Below are 17,737 nucleotides of genomic sequence, written 5' to 3'. Positions count from 1 at the left end.
CGAACGTGTAAAATATTTGATCGAAATACCGGATTTTGTTCCCGTATGTGACAGTAACGTTATTTTTAAGCTATCTGAGCATCTATCAGCCGGTGGTGGGACAGACCCTTAGTGTTTAGAAGTAATTGATTCGGACTCGGCGATTAAACTATGTTTTATTTATTTATTTATTTATTTTCAATAGGAAGCCAACGTATCACATGAAATAAGTTCTGTATGATGAAGAAAAGTTCTAAATTATAAATTTATTTTTAGAAGCCTAGATTTTCTGCAAGTTTATGTATCAAGCAAACTCTCTTTTTTTGCAATTTAAAACACTAAAATGCGTGATATTTTCTTTCGGCTTTAATCTCATAGCAGTTTCTCATTATCTTCTCCACGAAGATAACGAACTCAGCTTCGATAAAACAAGCATTTTGTGATATCCACGCGACAAATATCTAAAGCGAAAAAATTATGCATGAAGCAATGTTATTCAATGAGGTGTACGAAGTTGCACACCCCACATTCGGGCCGTTGAATATTTAAACCGTCGGATGTCTCGCCGAGGTAAAATTCATTACAGCGCCTTGTAAAAACGCCCGCCCCTCTTTGTTTAAACACAAAATCACAATAAACTTGGTGTTGTAATGGGCTATGCATTTTGAGATGCGGCGGCTTCCGGGGACGATCCGTTTATTCTTTTAATCTACTCACACCGAGTAACGGCTGTATAGCGCTTTTGCTTTGAATATTTATGATAAAAAAACGTCACAAAAATGATTTTGAGTTTACCCTAGCATATACAATACAATGTTGTAAATACAAAACTACAAATGATATACAAGTTAATTGGAATTATAATTTTTAACTCATGTTTATTGGAAACTAATTATTTCGATACTTAAATTGTTTCTGATAATATTATTAATGTTTAATGAAACAATTTTACCTAAGAATAGTGTTAAGCGAATTTAAATCGGCTGAAACTCACGTATGATCTTCCGGTGATGGCACCGACTAGTGTCGGACCATCTTCAGACAATGTCTCATAAAAGTTTAAACACTTTAATAATAATAGTGTATTAAGAAATGTAATTGAAGAAATGTTATCTTTATATTGATTCTTTCTACATTGTATTTATATCATACATCGCACATCGAACATTCCCCGTTTATCTAGGTAACTTTCGCCGTTTATTAACGAAGCCAACAACTATATCTAATCTAATTTCTTGTTGGATCATATCCTGAGGGAAGCGACGTCGGGAATGAGGATCAAAGTTGTCGCTAACACAATTAGTGAGACGGATTAGTTTCGGTCAGAAGCGGTCCAAGTCTCCGCCCTCACCTGACCATTTTGTGGAATGCAATTAATTTTGCGAATACGCCCGTAAAGGCTTCACGAATTAATTTGAATGATAGATTGGTTTACATACGGCAAGTAAATAAGTTAATACTACAGCTACTGGTTGCTAATGGAGTTCCTTAATGTAGATTTAGTTTTAAAACTTTTTACCTTAAGGTAACACTTTGTGTTACTTTTACTCTTTGGCTTGCATTTAAAGCATTTTCATCCTTACCTTTTTACAAATTATTAGAATGTTGCTGTGACTTTTCGAATTCACCACAGTGGGTAGGAAATATACGTCCTTAACCTTACGTACGATTTCTTCTTCAGTCGGGATTTTTTTCTAAATCTGTATTCCACATTCAAATGTTTTATATTACTTTGAAAAGCTACTCAAGTTGCAGTTGCGAGTAATTTTCCGCGTTCATAGAGTCGTACGGTTATTCCCAGTCGGGCCGCTGCCGTCGCCGTCAGCGGAGGCTAGCCAGTAACTACATGCTTGTTAACTCGTCTCATATATTATGAAGCTGTGTCAAATGTATCTGCCAGTACCACTTCATCTTTATACAGGCGGATACTAAACATTAAAATTATTTTAATTTTATTTTTGTTATTTTGATTTACTATTCCTGTTATATCAAATCATTTCTAATATGATAGACGGCATTGTGAAGTATGTTCATTAACAATTTTCTACACTAAGTAGTCTTTAAAATCAGTAAAAATGTGATTCTCGAATAGTTATTTGTCGTTTATTTTGGACGTTGAAAGAAATGTTTTTAGTAGCCTCGTTAATATGGAATTATACAGATATGTATCTTATTAACTGTGACGTAATAATCATCATTAATTTGGAATGATACAAATAGGAGCACCCTGTTAATAAGGGGTGGTTAGTGAGGAGGTAAAATAAAGGCTCGCCGAATGTCGTATCGCGCGACCTTTTGGGATTTGCTCGCGGCTTACTTATTTAACTTCATGTGGAACTATCTCCGCTTCAATATTTGCATCTGCCTGCACAAAGGTAACTACGTCATTTAAAATGCTCTCGTTTGTGTCCATTATGTTTCTTTGCTTTGGACGGATGGGGTCAGTACAAAAGAAATTTTTATTCAAAGACTTAGTTATTTAAAGATTTATTAGGTTATGATGACAAAATTTTTTTTAGTGTGAAGAGGAGATGGAAGGGAATAATTAATTAGGTTCTAATACTTTAGTAATGATTAATTTTAAATGAATTGTTTATTACGGGAAGAGGTGAATTTCAACGCCGTTCTTTCTCTATGTCGTGACCGTGTTTTTTCGTAATTTCTTGTTAACTTGTATTGATTATGGATTTCTTACTTTTCCTAAGACAGTTCATTTACGATTCTGCTTCATTGCTTAAATTAGTAATCACATCTGTAACCTATATTTTATTTTTTTTACCAAATCTACTAGATACTCGAATATTTCCTTTTATAAAATACATCATCAAAGTTAATATAACATTGTATAATTCATACAAAAACTCGTAAATTTCTTTTCCACAAATGTCCCTATTGTAAACATTATCCCAAACATACAAAGAAAAGATGATTTGTCAAAATAAATTAAGCATAAGACAGTCGTCACAACTTCCTTAAATATTTACGTTGGGTTCACCGCCGCCGCCGCACCCACTTTGCCCACCGCGCCCGCGCCAATGTTGCGAATGGTAATACGTAGCCTTCAATAACTCGGTACGAAAATTCACGGATAAGTGTTACATGCTATTTTTGAACTAACCTTAAAAAGGGTGAAAGTTCTTAAATTAATATATTTTATAGGAATTCTTAAATAAATACAATAGTAATTAACATCAGTAAAATAATAGCAGCAAAGAATTCCTTTTCTTATTTTCAAAAATGAATATAACGTTATATGTAATTTGTACCAGATTAAAATCTATGACATACTTTCCTAATCAAAATAGAAACGATAATGACCTATACTTATTACCAAATATATATGTCGCAATTAGAAGAATCAAATTGAATTTAAGTCATAATTAGACACGAGCGCCGCCAAGCGACTTTCGTGAGAACTTACAGGATTCTGAAAATACGGATCGTTGCGAGAACGTTGTTTTGAACGATATGAGCTTGGTAGATCGATGATATCCTGACTGAGGCGTATTGTGAATGTATTCCTGGAATCCGACTTTACCCATGGCCGCCCACATGTGATCTCGAATAGTAGTAATTCTGATATCGTGCTAGCTCAAGCCGACATATATTATACTAAAGCGTAAACACAAAATTCTTTGTTACACAGCATATTTTTGAATAGTTCTTTTTTAATAAAAAGCCCTACACTTACATCACGCTTTAGGCTATATATTTTCACGCCATTAAACTTAGGGGGTAAATATTTTGGATAAAAATCCTAATTTGCTTAATCCTAGCTTTTGAATTTTGACATTTTATGCGGATGAAACCGCACTGGAACGGCTAGTTACCAAATAAAAGTGTGCCACAAAAACAAACATGATTTTGATATTGTCCATCTATTTTTGTACCCCATAGTAAGGGAAGGTTAAATCTCATGTGATTTGGTGCTTACAATCCATCATCGTCCAAGACGGGCGTAATAACGTAGCCGCCCGGAATACCAAATGTAAGAATTCATTCGACTATGTAACAAATACACGTTATATAATAAATTAAAAGAATAACATCATGTAAAAATGTTTTATTGTAAACGAGCTGTTGCCCGCGACTTCGTCCGCGTGGTATTAGAAAACATACGAACTACTCGTATGTAAATAACAAAAAACTACGTATCCCTCGGGAACTGGACACCACAGGGATGAAGCTTATCCCATGTATACTCCAGACTTTGTTTTACATCTGTGCCAAATTTAAATAAGATATGTTGAACCGGTGCAGAATGATAGAGTAAACATCAAAAAACTAAATTAATGAATCCCACGGAAGCCGTAACTTATCCCGGGATAAAAAGTAGCCTATGTGTTCTTCCAGACTATGCTCTAAACCTGTGCCAAGTTTCATGGAGATCCGTTTAGCCGTTTAGGCTACAAACGCTAACAAACATCCATCCATCCATCTAAACTTTCGCATTTATAATATTAGTAAGATTACAATTTTATATTTAGAACTATTGAACTGGAAACGGAAATCTTACAAAATAATTAATAATGTCAGTATTGTCAGATTTATATGGCAATTTAAAATTAAAACCGATATGTTTGTAAATTATAATTTTTAAATTTCAAATCCAGTCCCTTAGGATCGAAGAAAATTAAGTGTCTACTCGCTAGATGGCACTCTGTTAAATTTATATTGTCTGTGTATAGCGTGCGTTCACTTAATATTCATTAATTCAAAGCTCAAAATGAGTGCCAGTTCACTCTTCCGCATCGGGGGATAGATTTGAGTGTGGTTTTGTTTCGAGGAATTGGGGTTAAAGTTACGCCTACTTGAGTTAAGTGAGATGTTATGTATCGATCATTGGTGATATTAAGTCTCATGTGTTCTTATCATTTCTTTGTGCAACACAATTATAATTTATAACGTCATCATCATCATCACCTGCTCACTATAGTCCCCACTGAGGGGTTCAGAGCCTACCCTAATTTAATACAGGTTTTAAATTAAATATTGAATAGTTTCTTATTCTTTTCTTTCTGGTCGGACATGCTCTGTTATGCGAGTAACGAGTTTATGATAAACTTTCATAGTTGGACAGCAGAAAGCTCGGTCGAAGCAAGAAATTAAGAGTTGTGTCGCGGGAATGTCCTCAGGGAAATTCGACCAATCACGTCGAGCGAAATTGCTCATCGCGTTCTCGACAACGACGCCATATTGGCGAAATTCTTACGTAAAATAAGTACTATTGTAAGATTTCTCTTAGAATTAAATTAATTTACTATGATCAAATGATATAAACGAGGTGCAGCTAAGGTAATTTTCTAAAGTATTTTTACTGTAATAAAAACAAGTATGGCAAACAAAATTAAAAAAAATACCGTAATGTTAAAAGAATTCCATTAAGTAGATTACAAAATAACTCGATCCATTGTTTAACGTAGAATCAGTCAAATTTAAAAAAAAAACCTGTCATAACATCAATAATCATACAAACGTCCCCAAGGAGCGGCGGCAAATTCGGAAAACAGCCGTGAAAGCTTTTAAAATTACCGCGCATTCATTCCTTGCTTATTGTTGCGGAAGGCGGAGGCGTTCGGTTTTTAAACGCAAAGCCAAACATCATAAAGGCAAAGATCCGAATCTTTGTTGGAATTTTAAATCCCCAGTGATTTGGGCGTCACAACGCGACGCTTCTGAATTACTGATTGATTACGCGTTCACATCACGGATGGTGCCGGTGCGCGGAAACAATACAATGCTGGCATTTTATATTCCAACATTAAAGCATATTTATAATTTACAAAACCATCTCACATATTCACAGATTTCCTTATATACGGGGGCGTATTCACATTACCTGATGTAATGTTACAAGATAAGCATTCTGCCGTAACACTATACTCGCGGTGTAACATGTTATATTAACTGCGTATCATTGATCGGCGCCTTTTGATTAACAATATTGGTGAAGTTTTGTAACAGGCCAGTGGTAAAATCAATTATTACGTCTAAAATGACCAAATGGGAATGTAATTTAAATAACTGAAAGTCATTAAGCGAGTGACCCTTGTCATAACAAGCTTTTCATCTTGACACTACAAGACCTCAGCTGACCCCCGCGATGTCGACCGCAGATATCGGCTGCCCTGCGACTCTACTGATAAAACAGTAAAGCCAAATGGCGCAAACCCGCTCCCTTTTCTACATAATCTATGGGGAGTTAAATGTGAATGTTTTAAAATGGTCTTTAAATTATGTTTGTCACTTATATTTTGCATTTCGATATGTTAACTCAGGGGTTGCAGTCCCGAAAGAAGTGTTTCCCTTAGTTTTCGTAGCTGTTTTTAGAAGTTAATCGCAGAGTCAAATATAATCTAAAAGTAAAGCTAAAGATTCCTATGTCTAATTAAACTATACTAGTCATCCTGACGTAATGACCATGCTTTATCAGGCTTTTTTTTATTTTAACAAACATTTAATTAATTTTGAAGAATCTTGTATAGGTTACGGTCAAGGTAATAAAGACATTATTCCTTATAAAACAAAAATTACGTGACTTTTCGACAACATTTATTGGTCACCACCTTGCATTTCAATATAGAGATTTATATCTCTGAATAAACAGCCAATTAAAATCCGAAAGTTGATAGCGACAACTGTTTGTCTTGTTAGTAATATTTTTAATTGAGACAGACCCCGCATGCGACGTCAAACAATAGTTTGATTCGGCCACAATAGCTTGACCCCTTCTAAATATCTTTGTTGCAACGTTTTAGTGGTGGATTAGGGTGTCATTGTAGTTCAAGAGCTCAAGGTATGTTGGAAAGATGTACGCGGGGTCGATGTTTACTTAAACCGGGCAAATAATTAAGAATGTTCATTGGTTCTGTCAACATTGCGTTCAGAGGCAGCGGTGATCGCGAGGGAACCGATTGTTTGTCCTTCTTCAAATGTGTTGTTGATTGAAGTTTATTGCTTTTTGTTTCGTTCTTGATTAATATTTGCTCTGTCCATTGATTGACTTTAATAATCAATCCTAGTATAACAACCCTTTGAAGTAATATGAAAAAGTGTATGTTTACAATCGTAGAAGTATTTTATACGTAAACTTTAATAATCTTGAGTTTTGTATGTTGTATGGCGTTCATTTATCTTAAATTAGCTTTATAGCAATATCTAATAATATCCCTGGAATTTAAAACACAAAATCTGTAGAATAGTATAATATAAAAGAAGGAAAAATGTTTTGCAAGTAAAATACGCGAGCGCGTAATGTATTTTTAATTCAAAGGTTTCTTTGGGAAAACTTATCCGTGCCCTTATTAGAAGCCGCGTATTTATTTTGTCCGGGGCCGGATATCGCCCGGGAGATTCTCGGGTCATTATCCGGGAGCGGGACACGTGATGCGTGAAATTATTTCGTACTTTACACAATCCGGGGTTACGATGTGCGTATGCGCCCCTCGGACCTGGGGTGACGTTGGAAATGTATGGATGTGACCAAATAACAATATTAATTTATTTGTATGTCAGGATTTCTTTTAATTTTCTGACAAATTTAATAAGTAAACAACAAATCTATAAATATCTCATATTTTTCACATTAATTAGAAATATAAATAGAAATGTGGAACAGTATTATCATGTAAGAAATAACTCGCCTATGTCTTTTACCTCAGTTATACATTTGTCAATGGTTGTAAAAATCCACTTCAATGACTATTTTTTGTATATGAAAACCAAATCATTATTAACGTCATGTCCATATTTAAGCAATGTAACTCTGTTTCGAGTCAGTTAGCTTCCCCCGGTCGATTACGATTCGTATAAAATGAAGTTGTTATGCGATACATCTGGTACAATGCCGTTTGACACGGTGATGCATGGCCCCGCACACACCGGCCCGTGTGGAGCCAATTCCTAATTGTTAACTTAATAGTGTTTATGGAATAACCATTGGCGAACATACTGGTATCAATTAGGAGTTCAAAACAATTGTAGGTTTGAAATAGGAATTCTCATGTTCTTCGTACGATGTAAAAGCATTGACATTGATGACAAGATTGATATTAATACGTTGTAATAACTCTGTGAAGTTAATTTTATTTCTAAAAATTGTATATCAGATTTGTTAATAGCGACTAGATGAAAACAAGAAAGCTTTATGACATTGATAAGATCAAAGAATCTGGGTTGGATATTTAATACATTCTATGGAAATTGTGTCGGCTTTTTCAATAAAAAATGCAATAATCATTTTTAATCTATAACAATAGTATAATGTAGTCTTTTCTGTGAGCTTTGTCAGTATAGGGATAAATTTATAGTACTGTAATTTTGGTACATACAATACTCTATAATTCAGTATGCCTACAATTCGTTCATTTCATTCTCTGTTACCAAATCCTGGCAACTTGTAAGAGATGTTTTCCTTGTATCGCTAACATAATCTATTACGGCACATAAAGTATAATCTAACACGTCTAAAAAGATTGGCATAAACGCGGGAATTCCGCACGAAGTGAGGGAGAAATCTGGTGAAATTCATTAATATCCCGTCGACGGGAACAGGACGCGACAGGTGAGGCGCGAACGCCTCGCGATTGAAATTCTTTCGAATAAACAAGCCGCTTATCTGATTTATTTTCCCCTTAAAGCTAGCTAATGTCGGATTGAATTCTTTTATTTAGCATTAGAATGTCATGCCAATGTAAAGCTTAGTTTGAGAATAATTTGTTGACAAAAGTCAAATCAACATTTCATATTCAATTGTGAGAACTACAATTCGAATATATTTAGTAGGTTGTAGAAAACATGAAGAGATTTTTAGTTTTAAGTGTTTGTTAACGGTAAAAGGCCGGTTTATTCATGTCAATCAAATAAAATAGTTAAAAGCTTTTTGCAAGAGAACATTGGTAGTATTATCTATTAACATTATTGGTAGTATTATTATTAAGTTTTGGTCAAAATGAATAATGGCCGACAAAGGGCTGTTTCGATTTTACAATAACACAATCCTAACCCTAACTGGACTTTAAATGTCTTCATTTCACCGTACATTGAACGTCAATAAAAACAACAAAAGTCTAGTTCAAATTGAATTTATTGCTTGTCAAATTTTCGCACTTGTTACAGTCGCTATTGTTGTGTGTGGCCATTGCTGGTAATTGCTTTAACACATGGTATTATGACGTACTGTCGAAAGGGGTGAAACGGTATAAGATTGAAATATGATTATGCTTCCACTGTCTACAATCAACTGTTTGTCATATGTTGTACTATTTCTAGTATGATTCATATACTGATCCTAGACACGCAATAGGTTACGCACTAAACGTTCATACCATTGACATACAATCACAAAAAACTACACTTTTTGTATGAGTAAACGGGACATTAGACGCTGCATTTTGTGCTTATATTTGATTTTGCCATTTTTATTGCAGTGTTAAGAATTCGAACTAATAATTAAGGGAGGAACTACTACTATCATCAATAGCCTCGTTCAAGTCACATGGAAGAAAAGGTTGTCATTTTCAAGCATAGAGATCAGTGTATTCGTCTATCCTATCCATTTATAGAGATCAGTGTATTCTGTTGTGTTTTCATTCTTTTTTAAGTGACACGTTTTTAAGTGATACCCTTATCAATCTACAAACAACTTAAGTTTTCAGTTCTAAACACAGAATTGACCTAGCTACTACATCTAAAATATTTTAGATGCAAGCCCGCTTTTACTTTAAACTTATGTCGGCGTTGGGTTGCCTTAAAAGTGCTAAGCCGTGTCGGGACCGCGTTATTCCCAGGGACACGTCGCTTATCCATCAATATCTTTGCATACGACCACACGGAGAGCTTTAGCACATACGAAGAAGCTTTTAGACTATCCATTACTTTGCATTAGTGGTTGTGTCAATGTGAAACTTTAAAAGTTTAAAGGAAGATCCTCGTTTTAAAAATAAATAAATATGATTACGTACCTAATTACATAAAGCTTAAGTTATTGACCTATGACCCTAAAGTAGTTTGTTTCACAGTAAAATACTGAAAGTTTATTAAAAAAAAGTCAATTCTACCAACTGAATTATTCTCATAAATCTCAGTGCACTAATTACAAAATAAAATAGATTTTCGATACGTTTTGCAACGATTTTTAAAATGTACCGTTCAAGCAAAAACATTTTTTTTCTTAATTCGGTAAAATCCGAGTCGGAGAACCAGAAAATATTTGGGAGATCTATAACTTTTTTTACATAACGCGAATGCTACATAGGTACACGTGAAAACTTAAATGTTGACCATTAACTTGTGGACATTTAATTTTATTGTCGTAGTGTATTAATTTTTGTTATTTCCTTGCTATTTTAATTATAGGATACTTATTTTATTGTTAATGTTTTAAATTATGTAAGACAGTATCTAACACAAACATAATCGTTAAGTTTGTACTGATTCCGTATTCAATCAGCACCACAGCACCCTGGGGGTGGGTTTACGAACCGACCGACGTCCGTCTATAAAGTCGCAATTACGTCACCTATAAACGACATTGAAAATTACCTATTGCCAACATTTTTTCCATCCAACTCCCAGTAGGCAACAAAACTGGGTAGGAGTGGCCAATTGATATAAGATACTCCCATTGGCCGGTAAAAAACCACCCACAATCGTAGCAAAAAGGAAAATTTCAGCACAACAAGGTTATCCCAAAACGCAATCGACGACAGAGCCTTGAGAATTTCTCTCTCCCTTTCTCAAGCCGGTTTGTTGTGTTTCAGGACGGTGCAAACTGAAAACGGGTTCGCTTTAGATATCCCAAGAGATTGAATAGCGCCATCTGTTGAGAAGTGTTGGAACCATTCAGTTTCAGTTTCAGCAAGATGGCGCCGGTCGTCTGTTCAGAAGCCAAAAACTTGAAACTTGGAAGTTTAAAACTTCTAACTTAACTGGCAATTTTACTAAATCTTGCTTAGCGAAGAATCTATTGAGTTATTTTTTTATTGCATTACTATGCTTTATGATGATTTTTTTAAATAGCATTATTATTAAAATTTATACATTTTCTGGTAGAGTTGTCTTAATTAATATTTGTCAAATTAAATTAAAAAAAAGCACGCGTAAACTTTTATTGGAATGTTTATAGCAATTTTATTAGTTTTCTTTTGGAATTATCGAATCGTAGATCTCTAATACCAAATTTATCACATCATTTTAATTTTACATTTTGTCAGTTTAATAAATAGTATTATTAATAGATTATTTTTAAAATTTTAACTAAAATTACACTATATCTCTTTACCAGAAATTTTAATGCTATAGTTTAAATGTGAAATCTTCGAGTGTCGTAAAGCTAAAGCTCCGACCGAACGTATTCCATATAAAACTGCGCAGTCTATAAAACATTGCCGCATGAAATCGATCTCTGATAAGTAGCTTACCAATTTTATAAGGGAGCTTAGTGGGACGGCCTGCGAGCGCTTAGCCATGAAAAATTGTACCTAAAGTCTTAGTTTAAATGTCCTTATTAAATTAGAATGTTGTATTTATCTATTGAAGATTATATTATCATTTATCTACTGAAGAGCGTCGGTGGCTCAGTGGTTTAAACACTTGACTTGTAATTTACAGGTCTTGGGTTCGAATCCCGCCGCCATGTACCAATGTGAATTTCGATTATTCGAATTTTCATATGTACATAATTTACCCGACGTTCTTACTGTGAAGGAAAACATCGTGATGCAACCTGCTCATATCGGCGAAGAAATACAAAGATATGTGTGAAGTCAACCAACCCGCTTTGGGCCAGCGTGGTTGACTATGGCCTAGTCACCCTACCTTTGGGGTAGGCTCCGAGCCCCTCGGTGGGGGCGTATAGTGAGCTGGTGATGATGATTTATCTATTATTTTTTTATTTGATTAAGAGTACTACATTTTTGTTACTAAATTATAAATTTAAATTATTATTGTGTCTGTTTTGTACATAAATATGTTTCTGTGAGTATAGTTTATTAACTTTTATTGAACACAAAAAAGTATTGATATATTGTTCGTTTCAATTTAACGTGTATTTTGGTAAATCTACGTCCATCGGTTTAACGCATTACAGGCACAAAATTGCGTACTAAGTAACACTGTATCGCTAATAGCTAATTAGCTATAATCCTATAATCGGTCGGGATAGGAAATCGGCCACGCGGGTCCTATTTGTGGTCGCCGCGATTAGACCCATAAAACTCGATGTGATCTTGATAAGGGACGCGCGAAAATCGCTAACAAACCTATCTCGTTGTCGAACCCACCAATCGATGTATGAACGGACTGTATGTATAACAAAACACATGTATATCGAATAGTACTGAATACCTGACTACTTATAACCACGTCTCAATGTTCCTATTAAAATAGCTCCTATGTAAATAATCAAATGCGATATTTTTGCCAATTGAGTTCCATTATCGTTGTCTTATTTCCTTTATTGTATAATAGCTGTTGCTCGCGACTTTGTATGCGTGAAATTATAAAAATAATACAAAATATACCCTACGTATCTTTTTAATGGTGAAAGAATTGTTGAAAATATCCCAGTTTTTTGAGATATTTTGAAACATGCAAAATACAAATAGGAAATATTTGTTTATAATATTAGTAAAGATAAATGTGACTATCTCACCAGCATAGTATTCATTGTTACCCTAATTTATGACAAATCTCTATTTCTCACTGAAAATTCATGATCAAAAATTTACCAACAATTAAAATCGGCTGGAAAATTTTGAAAGCTTTCAGTAGACTTTAAGCGCGAAATGAACACGAACTACGTTAGTTCACTATTTCTGGCAACATTTTTGACAGCACGAATGCCTAATTTTTCCCAAACTGCTACTGCGTTCGCTTGATTTTTGAAACTAACTTCAGTCCGGTACATCCCGAGGCATCAGTGCAGGAAATTTTGCAGCCGACTCATGTGCATTTGAGTGCAGATTTATTAACGTCTATGCATATTCAAACAGTTTGTCTTTGTACTACGGTTGAGTTTTACGGCTTACATGAACTATCACTCAGAATTTGCCAAAAGTTATTTTGTTTTTAGCAACGTTTATTATTGAATAACTAATGTTGTGAATTATGATATTATTTTCTTATTACAGGTATCAGACATAATAGAATTTGCAGGTCCTTATACTGTTTACTAATTGTTTTGGTCAAGTTAAAGTTAAAGTTTTAGTTAAAAATTAATTGTATATTAAAAACATTTTCAAGGATTTGTTCGATAAAATAAAACTCTACGAACACATCAGTCTTATTTGAAATGTTTCAGAAGAATTAAAAGTATTTTTGTGAATAAAAAAAATTATTTGCTTAATTTTAACTCCAGTTTGTTAATATGTTTTCTTATACAACATAAACATTACTTAGTTGTCTATAGAAAGGTACTTACTTATAGATTAAATGCAAGTCGGGCTGTCGGCGTCGAACAAACTGCTACAATTAAGCCGCGACCCGCTCCACTGGAGTTCAACAGTTTTTCTCGTAATTCTATTACATTATTAACTTACACCGTGTTAAAGATCTAGGGATGGGACTGAATTTGTGTTATCGATATTACTCGATAATATTAATATTCATGCTTTACATTACTATAAATAAACATAATTCCGTATACAGAAATGTTATAAAAAGTGAACTTAAATAACTTAAAACTCATCTTTGTTGTGAAAATGAGACATTATTAAGTGAATTTCTTTAAAATCTCATGTGTTGATTAATTATAGATATCTACATAAGTCAATTTTAAACATTTTCATTATTTACCAAAATATGTTGCTGTTATAAAATTTATTGTTTTATTTCTTTCTTATGTTGTGTTAGATAAATTAAATATATGCCTGTAATAAACATTAGTAATCTTAATAACCAGTATCGATAAATAACCTCAGAGTTGGTCACATCCCTAGCGCGGTAGATCGCGACGTCTTCCGCTTGTTCCGCTCACAAGGATCGCTGGCTGAAAACTTTTAATACTTTAACTCGACTCTCACTCAATTTCGCTTAACGCCGTCGTTGACACGCCTCGCCGCCGCTACGATATCGCCTTATAACAGTTTTACAACTGTCTTATGTGGCCGAATTCTAGTTGTTGACTTTGCACATAAACACTTAAGCCAACAGTTTGCAACAATAAAAAGCTTTCAAGAAAAAAGGAGGAATAAATAAACAATTTTAGTAATTGATGTTTATTTGTTTTCTTGAGGTAAATGCAACAATTAAGAAGTTTAAAGATTTCTTTTATTGTATACGAGCTGCTGCCCGCAACTTCGTTAGCGTAGTACAATAATAAAATGTAGACTATAATATGTCCGTCTGTGTCAGGTACCCTTCAACGAAAGTCCCATCGAAATCGGCACAGCCGTTTCGGAGTTAACACGGGACATACGCGGCTTGCGGACTGACAGACAGACAATTTTTTTTAATGCGACTTCTGTAATCAGCAACGCAAATACATCATCGCCCAGAAATCTGAAATTTTTCTTTTAATATTACAAACAGACACTCCAATTTTATAGACAATGTTGCTTCTAAACTTAAAATAAACCGATACAAATTTAGAGGAACGCGAAAAAAGATAAACGATTGGAAAAAAAGAATTGAAAACGTTGAAACAAAATAAAACCCCATCACGACACGACAAATTGATGTCATCCATCCCTCTCCCGCTAACAGTCGCTACATATCACGCCGCTCACGTCCTCGACATTTTTCCTTTATATATTATTAATACATAAGTACAATCGTGCACTCTTCCCGCACGCGGACGACGTATAAATCTGTCCTTTTCTATATTGTTGGGTCTAGTTTTCCCAAGCGACCGAGCCCCGAGGGTAAAACTCCCTAGGGTCGGTATTGACTCTACTATGGAAGGAAAGTTATCTGTACACCTATTGTCGGCCACCCCCTTTACCTCCCCCTGGCCACCCGCTGAAGGACTTTCTTACGCATTTCACGCTTTGTTTTATTTTCCACGAGCTTTCCCGGTTTTAAGTCAATGGCGTTTGTTTGTTTCAATGTTGATTTCCACTTGTTGATATCAATCAAAATTATATACAAATTCCAAAAAGGTAATGTAAACTCACAAGAAAAGTGAACGTAAATAATTCGAAGCTTTATGAAATTTATTTATTGTTGTTGTCAATACATGTTTCGATTTTACAAAGTTTTTCCCTTATTGATTGGAAATTAGAAGGTTTATACATTTTTATTCTCAATAATTTAACGTATTTAAAAACGTATAATATATGTAGTTTAGTGTTCCTTTTAATACCAAAATAAAAAACTTTATCGTTATTAATTCAACAAAATAGACAACATAAAAGTAGTTGTCCGACAATAATCTGCCAATGTCGATCACATTCGTTCACATTAAAATATCCCCGAAAAATAATTCGAGTTAGTGTAACACGACCCGCCCCTACTAATACGATTTAAGGGCGTGCGCACACGGAGCGCTAATTTAGTAATGCGCGGTCACACGGCACGTGGCCGACACGCGTGCACGCAGCTACGATTTGTTCACTTAACTAACTTAGCGCGGGGACGACAAATATGTGTCCGGACAGATAAAAATGTCACTTATCCTTGATGAGTTTACAATATCATATTTCAAAGTGTAGTTTTAGTCGCCATAATCTAGAAAAAACTTACCTTTGGACGATAAAACAATTCTGTCAGTAGCAACTCATTTTGTAAGAAAATATAACCTCATTTTAACAATAACATGCTAGATTATAAGTACATAATAATAATATTTATATTTGTAAGTTGTTGTAACTTTTATGTTAATATGCTATTACAATAAATCTAATTTTACCTTGTTAAAATGAGTAAATATTACAATTTACTAAAAATATTAATGTGTTATTGAGCTGTTTTAATGATATTTTTTCAAACCGTGCCTTATTCATTAAATGTGTTTTATTTTTTTCTCAAAACTCAAAACTATTTTAGTTGTATATTTGAAGAGTTCGTATTATAACCTTAATTCATAAAATCTTTGATAACTCAGCTCAGGTCGTCAAAAACCATAAAACTTTCCTGCCAGGAAAGTCTAAATCGGCATTTATTAAATTATACTACGAGTATTTTCGAACTTTCAGATCTGGGCCCAAAATTATTTGTAATCAGTTTCAGTCTCTGTCCATATCACGTTTCTTTTACATTATAATTGTGTTTGTTGAATTAGTAAATGCTACGAGGGAATGTCATTCAGTCGCGTGGCTACGGCGTAGGCACGTGCGTCGCGCATGGCGCTAGTGTACCGTCTATAAAATGTTAGGCAATTTCACTAAGTTGTTTGCTATTTGTATTTAGGTTGTCCAACAATTTTACTACAATATATCTTAACTATTAAAAATATCGAATCTAAAACATATTAAGATCACATTTTTGGGTTGTTTAAGAGTTTAAGAAATTGAAGCTGTCTAACTTTTTTACTTTCACCGTTGGTTACAACTAACTTTGGTCAAAGACCAGCAAACTAAAATCATTTAAAGTTAAATAAAATAAGCATATATGCATCCAGACCCTTTAAAAGCAACTAGAAATTATCATAATTAATTTATATTTACAAAAGAGAGCACTCGCAAAATGCTAGTTGCCTCTTTTTATGCTAATTCGTGTAATACAATCCCCATTCTTCGGCGGCACAATTAGGAGCAGCGATAAACCCATGCATTATCTAGTCACCGTTAACAATAGAAAATATTACCCTTGGAAGAGTACAAAAATAGTTAGTATAATATAATATAAAATTACAGTTGGGGTCCGAACGTTAGCATGTGTGAAATCACAATGGTGCCCAAGTATTTTGTGATGGTGTTTTTGTTTGGATCACTTGTATGATGGATGGGCCAAATCACTTGTAATGTAATCCTTGTTTGTAATTTCCAGCCATATCTAAGATTGTTAAATCTAAAAGTGTTTATATTATTTTTGTCTCTTCTGTCCAGTTAGTCTCGAGCGTCGTAATAACTGCTATTAGTAAAAAATGTTTTATTTAAAAGGAATCAAATGAAACCATTTTTAATTTAATATGTAGTAATTTAATTTGGTATCTTGTGATAGTTTTGTTTGTGAACGATTACAATTTACATATCTTATTTGATATACAATTGTTTAAATATAACTACATACAATATTCGGAGGAAATCCTCCAATACGTTTTCCGTACTGAAAATATTCAAGTAAATTGTTGCGTAAGTTTTTTTCCTTTTATTTTTCTATTTCGTATACAGGATTCATTATTTCGTTGTATTACACAATTTCAAATACATTTTTACTTTGTAAACGATATGTTTCGAGAGATATGATCAATTCTGATATTTACATTCGATGTTTTTAAGCAAAAAGGGAAATAATAAAACTAATTAGTTACATTAGAAGTTCAAGGATTTACGATTACATTAAAATTTACAAACGTCTTACAATAAATATATCACAGACTTTACAAAAAAACAAAACATCGACATGAATTAACAGCGTTATGAGATACTTTACATGAGTTTAATTCGAAATCCTGAGCAGTTGAAGTTAAAACAGGGACTCGTTTATAAAAATCTACACCATCTATAGATCTAGCAAATTAACTATGAATTAACCTTATATTTTACAAAGTTTTCGTATTTACAAGAAAATTACAAAGTTATTTACATGTTTTACAATTGCTGCCCTGAAGTAAAATAAAAGTGATCCCTCCACCTCCGAAATTCTATTCATTACCTAA

This window comes from Papilio polytes, unplaced genomic scaffold (genome assembly GCF_000836215.1).
Source record: "Papilio polytes unplaced genomic scaffold, Ppol_1.0 DF824135.1, whole genome shotgun sequence".
NCBI classification, from domain to species: Eukaryota; Metazoa; Arthropoda; class Insecta; order Lepidoptera; family Papilionidae; genus Papilio; species Papilio polytes.
The sequence above is the reverse complement of the archived record's forward strand: the minus strand, read 5'-3'. Positions refer to the sequence as shown.